The following is a 6,208-nucleotide window of genomic DNA, read 5'->3' as shown; positions in this document are numbered from 1 at the left end:
CTCAGATTGTTCCCTCAAGTCATCTGCAATCAACCCTGAAACCATTAATCTCCAAAAAGCCCTTTCAATCGACCCTCCATCTACCCCCAATATACACCCTGAATACCCTCTATTGACCCCAAACTACTCTCCATGTACCCTTCTAACCACACTCTATTCATCCCCAAATGGCTCTTCAAGAGCCCTCAACACCACTCCAAACATTCTCAACTACCTTTGGTGTGGCCCCCTTGTACCCCAAATCATTTTCAATAGTTACTGGTTCCACCTCCAAATCATGTTCCATGAACCCCCTACCAAATCTTTCATTGACCAACCCTATACCCTGCAACCCTTATCACTATCTGATATAGTCCCAACTACTTAATGTGATCCTTTAACTGCACTTCAAACTACCCTCCAACACCCTCTCCACCTCCAAACCACATTCCACGGATCCAAACTCCACCTCCAAAGCACTTTCCAACAGTCCCCAACTATACCTCCAAGTAAACACCAACCTTCTCTCTGTAGTTACCCAATTGGGCCTCCGAATCATACTTCAGTGACCCAAATATACAGGGGTCTGGCACAAATAACGCTCCTGTTTTATGACCTGGTAATCTATACCAAATCTTTTATTATAAAATCATAAGCATTTAATTCTCTAACATAAGAATATCACACTCAAGCAGGCCATATGATATATATTTAATATTTTATTTTTTTATTTTTAGACAGAGGGGAAGGAAGGGAGAAAGAGATGGAGAAAAACATCAATATTTGGTTGCCTCTCACATGCCCCACACCCCACACCAGGGAACCCAGCCCACAACTCAGGCCTGTGCTCCAACCAGGAATTGAAACGGTGACCCTTTGGTTTGCAAGCCACTGCTCAATCCACTGAGCCACACCAGCCGGGGCCCATATGACATTTTAGGTGAAATGTCCAAATTGCTGTCCGTCTCGTGCAAGACATTCACGTACCCTACCAACCACACTCAATGGCATTACTTCTGCCGGATCGTGTATTAGAAACCATCCTCCAATGATTCTTCCTTAAAAGAACTTAATTGAGGTATAATTTACATACATAAAAGTCACTCATTTTTAAATTTTTTTATTGTTCAATTACAGTTGTCCCCATTTTTTCCCTATTACTCCCCCCTGCCCTACCCACTCCCACATTCAGTCCTCTCCCCCTTGCCCCGTTGTCTTTGTCCGTGAGTCCTTTGTACATGTTCCTTGACTTGACCCTCCCCCCTTCTTTTCCCCATTACCCCCCTCCCCCTACCCCTTTGGCTACTGTCAGTTTGTTCTTTATTTTGATGTCTCTAGTTCTATTTTGCTTACTTGTTTTGTTGAGTAGGTTCCACTTACAAATGAGATCATATGGTATTTGTCTTTCACTGCCCGGCTTATTTCACTTAGCATAATGCTCTCCAGTTCTATGCTGTCATGAAGGGTAGGAGCTCCTTATTTCTTTGTGCTGCATAGTATTCCATTGTGTAAATGTACCACAGTTTTTTGATCCACTCATTTGCTGATGGGCACTTAGGCTGTTTCCAGCACTTGGCTATTGTAGATAATGCTGCAGTGAACATTGAGGTGCATAGGTTCTTTTGAATTGGTGTTTCAGGAAAAGTCACCCACTTTAAGTGTACAATTCAACTGTCATAGTAAATTTATCAAAGTGTGCAATAATAATCACAATCTAGTTTTAGATCATTTTCATCATCCCAACAAGATCTCTCTTGTCTGAATACAGTTAATCCTCATTCCCAGTCCAGGTCCCAGGCAACCGCTAATCTACTTTCTTTCTCTGAAGATTTACTTTTTCTGGACATTTCATATAAATTCAATGTGTGGTTTTTGCTGTTTGACTTCTTTCACTTAGCATAATATTTTTGAGGTTCATGTTGCAGCATGTGTCAGCGGTTTGCTCCTTTTATTGCTGAATGATATTCCATACAATAATCTTTAACTGCTCCCCAAAGCAACCACTAATAGCTTCCCAACTACAACTTATGATAGCACTCTGACATCCAGACTTCAAAACAGGCTTTCAAACTGCATCTGAGATTGTACCCACCAACCCTCAACTATATCCCCTAACCACACTATTGATCCTCAAACTTCATCACTGAACTACCCTTCCAAAGTTTCATCTTTACCTCCAAATCTCCTTCCAACGGCCCCCACTCTACCCTCAAACTGTTCTCTAACTCCCACGCATATCCCCAAGGTTCCCTTTCAGTGATTCCCAACTCTAACTCCAAACTACTCTCCAACAATTACAAGCCTTGCCCCTAAAATGCCCCTTTCAAGAACCCCCAAATCTGCCTCTAAATAACCCTTAACTAACTTCCTTTGGCCCCAAACTGTATCTCCAAACCACTGTTTAATGACACTACACCACTATACCCAACCTTATCTTAAATTACATGCTACTACACCACAAAACATCTTTGAATTTTTCCCAATCATACCACCCTAACCACCCTCCAAGAACTCCCAACTATACCCTAAACCAGCGATTTTCAACCTTTTTCATCTCACGGCACACATAAACTAATTAGTAAAATTTTTCCCTGGCTGGGGTGGCTCAGTGGATTGAGTGTCAGCCTGCAAACTGAGGGGATGCTGGTTCAATTTCCAGTGGGGGTACATGCCTGGGTTGTGGGCCAGACCCCCAGTGTGGGGCACATGAGAGGAAGCCACACATTGATGTTTCTATCCCTGTCTTTCTCCTTCCCTTCCCCTCTCTGTAAAAATAAATAAATACAATCTTAAAAAAAATTCTGTGGCAAGGCCCTGGCCAGGTAGCTCGGTTGGTTAGAGCATCGTCCTGATATGCCAGGTTATGGGTTTGATCCCTAGTTAGGGCACATACAAGAAGCAACCAATGAATCAACCAATGAATGTATAAATGAGTGGAACTACAAACTGATGTCTCTCAAATCAATAAATTTTTAAAAATTAAATAAAAATAAAATAAAATTCTGTGGCACACCAAAATATATATTATATATATTTGCCAATCTGACAAAAATAGGTATAACTTTGGTTCATTCACACTGGACAGCTATTTTGTTTGCTGTTGTCATTTTTTTAAATTTGACAATCTGAGGGAAAAGATGTAAGTGTCCCAGACTAAATAGTCAGATATTGCATGTTTTAAGGATTCTTGCAACACACCAGTGTGCCTCTTGTGGCATACTGGTTGAAAATCACTGCCCTAAGCTGCCCTATATTAGACCCCAATGCTCTCTGTAAGCATGTCCCATTTACCTTTCCAATCTCTCAAATATACCTCCAAACCACCTTCCAACAACTTTCCAAACCCACCTCAATCTTCCCTTTGATGGCTCCAACTGTACCGAAATACTTTCCAATGGCCCCTACTTATACCATAAATTGCCCTCATAAACCCCAAGCATAACCCTTAAGTGCCTCCAACAACCCCCAAACCTACCTCAAAGCCATTTGTGGTTGCTGTAAAAAATTACCACAAACTTGATAGTGTAAGTCATATGAAATTTATCCTCTTACAGTTCTGGGAGCCAGAAGATCAAAATCAAGTTGCCAGCAGGGTCATGCTCCCTCCAGAGGCTCTAGGGTAGACTCTGTTGCCTCTTTCTCTTTCGGTGGCTGTCAGCATTCCTTGGCTTGTGTTTGCATCACTACAGTCTCTGTTTCAATGGTCACACTGCCTTCTCCTTCTCTGTCTAATCTGTTTTTGCCTCCCTCTTTATAAAGAAATTTGTGATTACAATTAGATTCCATTCAGATAATCCAAGATAGTCTCCCCATCTCAAAATCCTTTATTTAATTACACCTGTAATCCTTTTTTTTTTTTGCATATAAGGTGATATTCATAGGTTCAAGGGATTTGGACATGGGCATGGACATCTTTGGGGAAGCCATTATTTAGCCTACCACACCATCCTGTGACAGTTAACAGCTCTACTCCATCAGAAGACCAAACTCTGCCTTTAAACATTCACTTTCTTCCCAAGGTCCTTCCAAATGCACCCCAAACCATCTTCCAACTCCCAAATTTATTCTCAATTTACCCCCCAATATCTACCACCTGCCACATAAGAAAGAGAGGGAGAGAAACATCAATGTGTGGTTGCCTCTCGCATGCCCCCAACTGGGGATCTGGCCTGCAACCCAGGCATGTGCCCTGACTGGGAATTGAACCGGCAACCTTTTAGTCTGCAGGCCAGTGCTCAATCCACTGAGTCATGCCAGCCAGGGCCCATCTGCACACCTTTAAAAAAAAAGATTTTTGAAATTTATTTTTAGAGAGAGTGGAAGGAAAGGAGAAAGAGGAGAGAAATATTAATGTGTAGTTGCCTCTTGCACACCCCCTAGTGGAGACCTGGCCCACAACCCAGGCATGTGCCCTGACTGGGAATTGAACCAGTGACCCATTGGTTCGCAAGCCTGCATTCAATCCACTGAGCCACACCAGCTAGGGTGCCATCTGCACTCTTAAACTGTCCTCTAGCAGCCCTATTCCTCTTGAAGACCTTAATGTGATCATTTAGTTGCATGCAAACTGTCCTGTAGTAGACCCTAACCTTACCCCAAGCCACCCTCAATCTCCACTGTCATCTATCCCTAAACATCCCCAACTTCACCATCCAACTGTCCTTTTTCTTCCCTCCATATCTCCCATTCACCCCACCCTGTAGTTGGCTCTCAGTGAAACCTCAGCTGCATGAGAGAGGGAGGGAGAGGGTAGGAGAGCGAACTTAAGGAAAGTTGTGAAGTTGTGAGGAAGACATTAAAAGAGAGAGGCTGAGAGAGGTGGAGAATGGGCTTATTGGGCAGGATATGTGATGGGAAGCACTTATGGAAATATTTGGGATGTGTGTGTGAAGCTGGTTTTGTAGGATTGGGATGTGTTACAGGATAATTAACCTGGGGGTCTAGTGCTGTAAATTTTCTCTCTCACGCTGCCGCAAGTCTTTTAACTTTGTAGTATCTTTCATCAGATTATCACTTTATATTTTGATGTGGTCAAACTGGAAAGATTGTAGAGCATGGTGGTATAGAGTGCCTGGGTTCCAATCCCAGGTTTTATAAACTGGGGTGACCTAAGGCAAGTGGAAAACTTGTTGTACCTTGGTTTCCTGATCTATAGATTAGGATCATAAACATAACCCTCCTCAGAGGTATGTTGTGGGGATCAAAATGAATCAAGGCAGATAAAGTACAAAAATAATGGACAAACTAATGGTGCTTATTTTTATTTTAAAAAATATTTTATTTTATTTTTAAAGAGAGGAAGGGAAGGAGAAAGAGAGGGAGAGAAACAACAATGTGGGTTGCCTCCTGTGCACCCCCTAGTGGGGGCCTGGCCCAAAACCCAGGCATGTGCCCCAAATGGGAATTGAACCAGCAACCCTTTGGTTTACAAGCCCAAACTCAATCCACTGACCCACACTAGCCAGAGCTATTTTTACTTTTCTTTATATGCTTTGCTTGTTTCTTGTTTAAGAAGGACTTCTTTTTGCCAAAGTCTTAAATGTGTTCTCCAAAAGCATTTTGTTCTGATTTAAAAAAAAAAGTTCAGATCTTTAGCCATTTTGGAATTCATTTTTCTGAATTGTGTAAATTAGGAATCTACTCCTGCCCCCCAAGAGTATATTTCTCTCCAAACCATTTTAGTAAATAGTCCATCTCTCTCCCTGTGACTTGAAATATCATTTTTATCATTTACTGATTCACACAAATACCTACGTCAATTTTTGGATTCTTTTTTTTTTCTGTGCCATTGATCTATTTTTCTAGTCCTACTCCCATGTCACAATGTTTTAATTACTAGAGCTTTGTAATGTATTTTGAATTTAGCAAGATCTTCCTCTTTCTTCTTTTATAAAGAAGACATACTGTCTTTATAAAGCTAGACATACTCACATATTTAAGGCGTTATAGGAGTTTTAACATCAGGTCTACAAGTTCCATTTTAGAATTTTTATTGGTAATGTATTGATTTTTCAAAGATTAATTTGTAGGAGAATTGTGCTTATCATGTGGATAATGGCTTTGTGTGAGTGTGTTAGGGATGCACATATTTACCAAGCCAACTTGGGAAATAAGAGTGTCAGTACAAAAAGATGCAAGACAAATAGGAGCTCAGTGAGGTTCCTAGACGTCCAACTGATGTGCAGGGTGTTGGGATATTGGAAAGGAGGAAAGGAAGATTGTAGATCCA

Source organism: Phyllostomus discolor, chromosome X, assembly GCF_004126475.2.
Source record: "Phyllostomus discolor isolate MPI-MPIP mPhyDis1 chromosome X, mPhyDis1.pri.v3, whole genome shotgun sequence".
Taxonomy (NCBI): domain Eukaryota; kingdom Metazoa; phylum Chordata; class Mammalia; order Chiroptera; family Phyllostomidae; genus Phyllostomus; species Phyllostomus discolor.
This window is presented reverse-complemented; position numbering follows the sequence as displayed.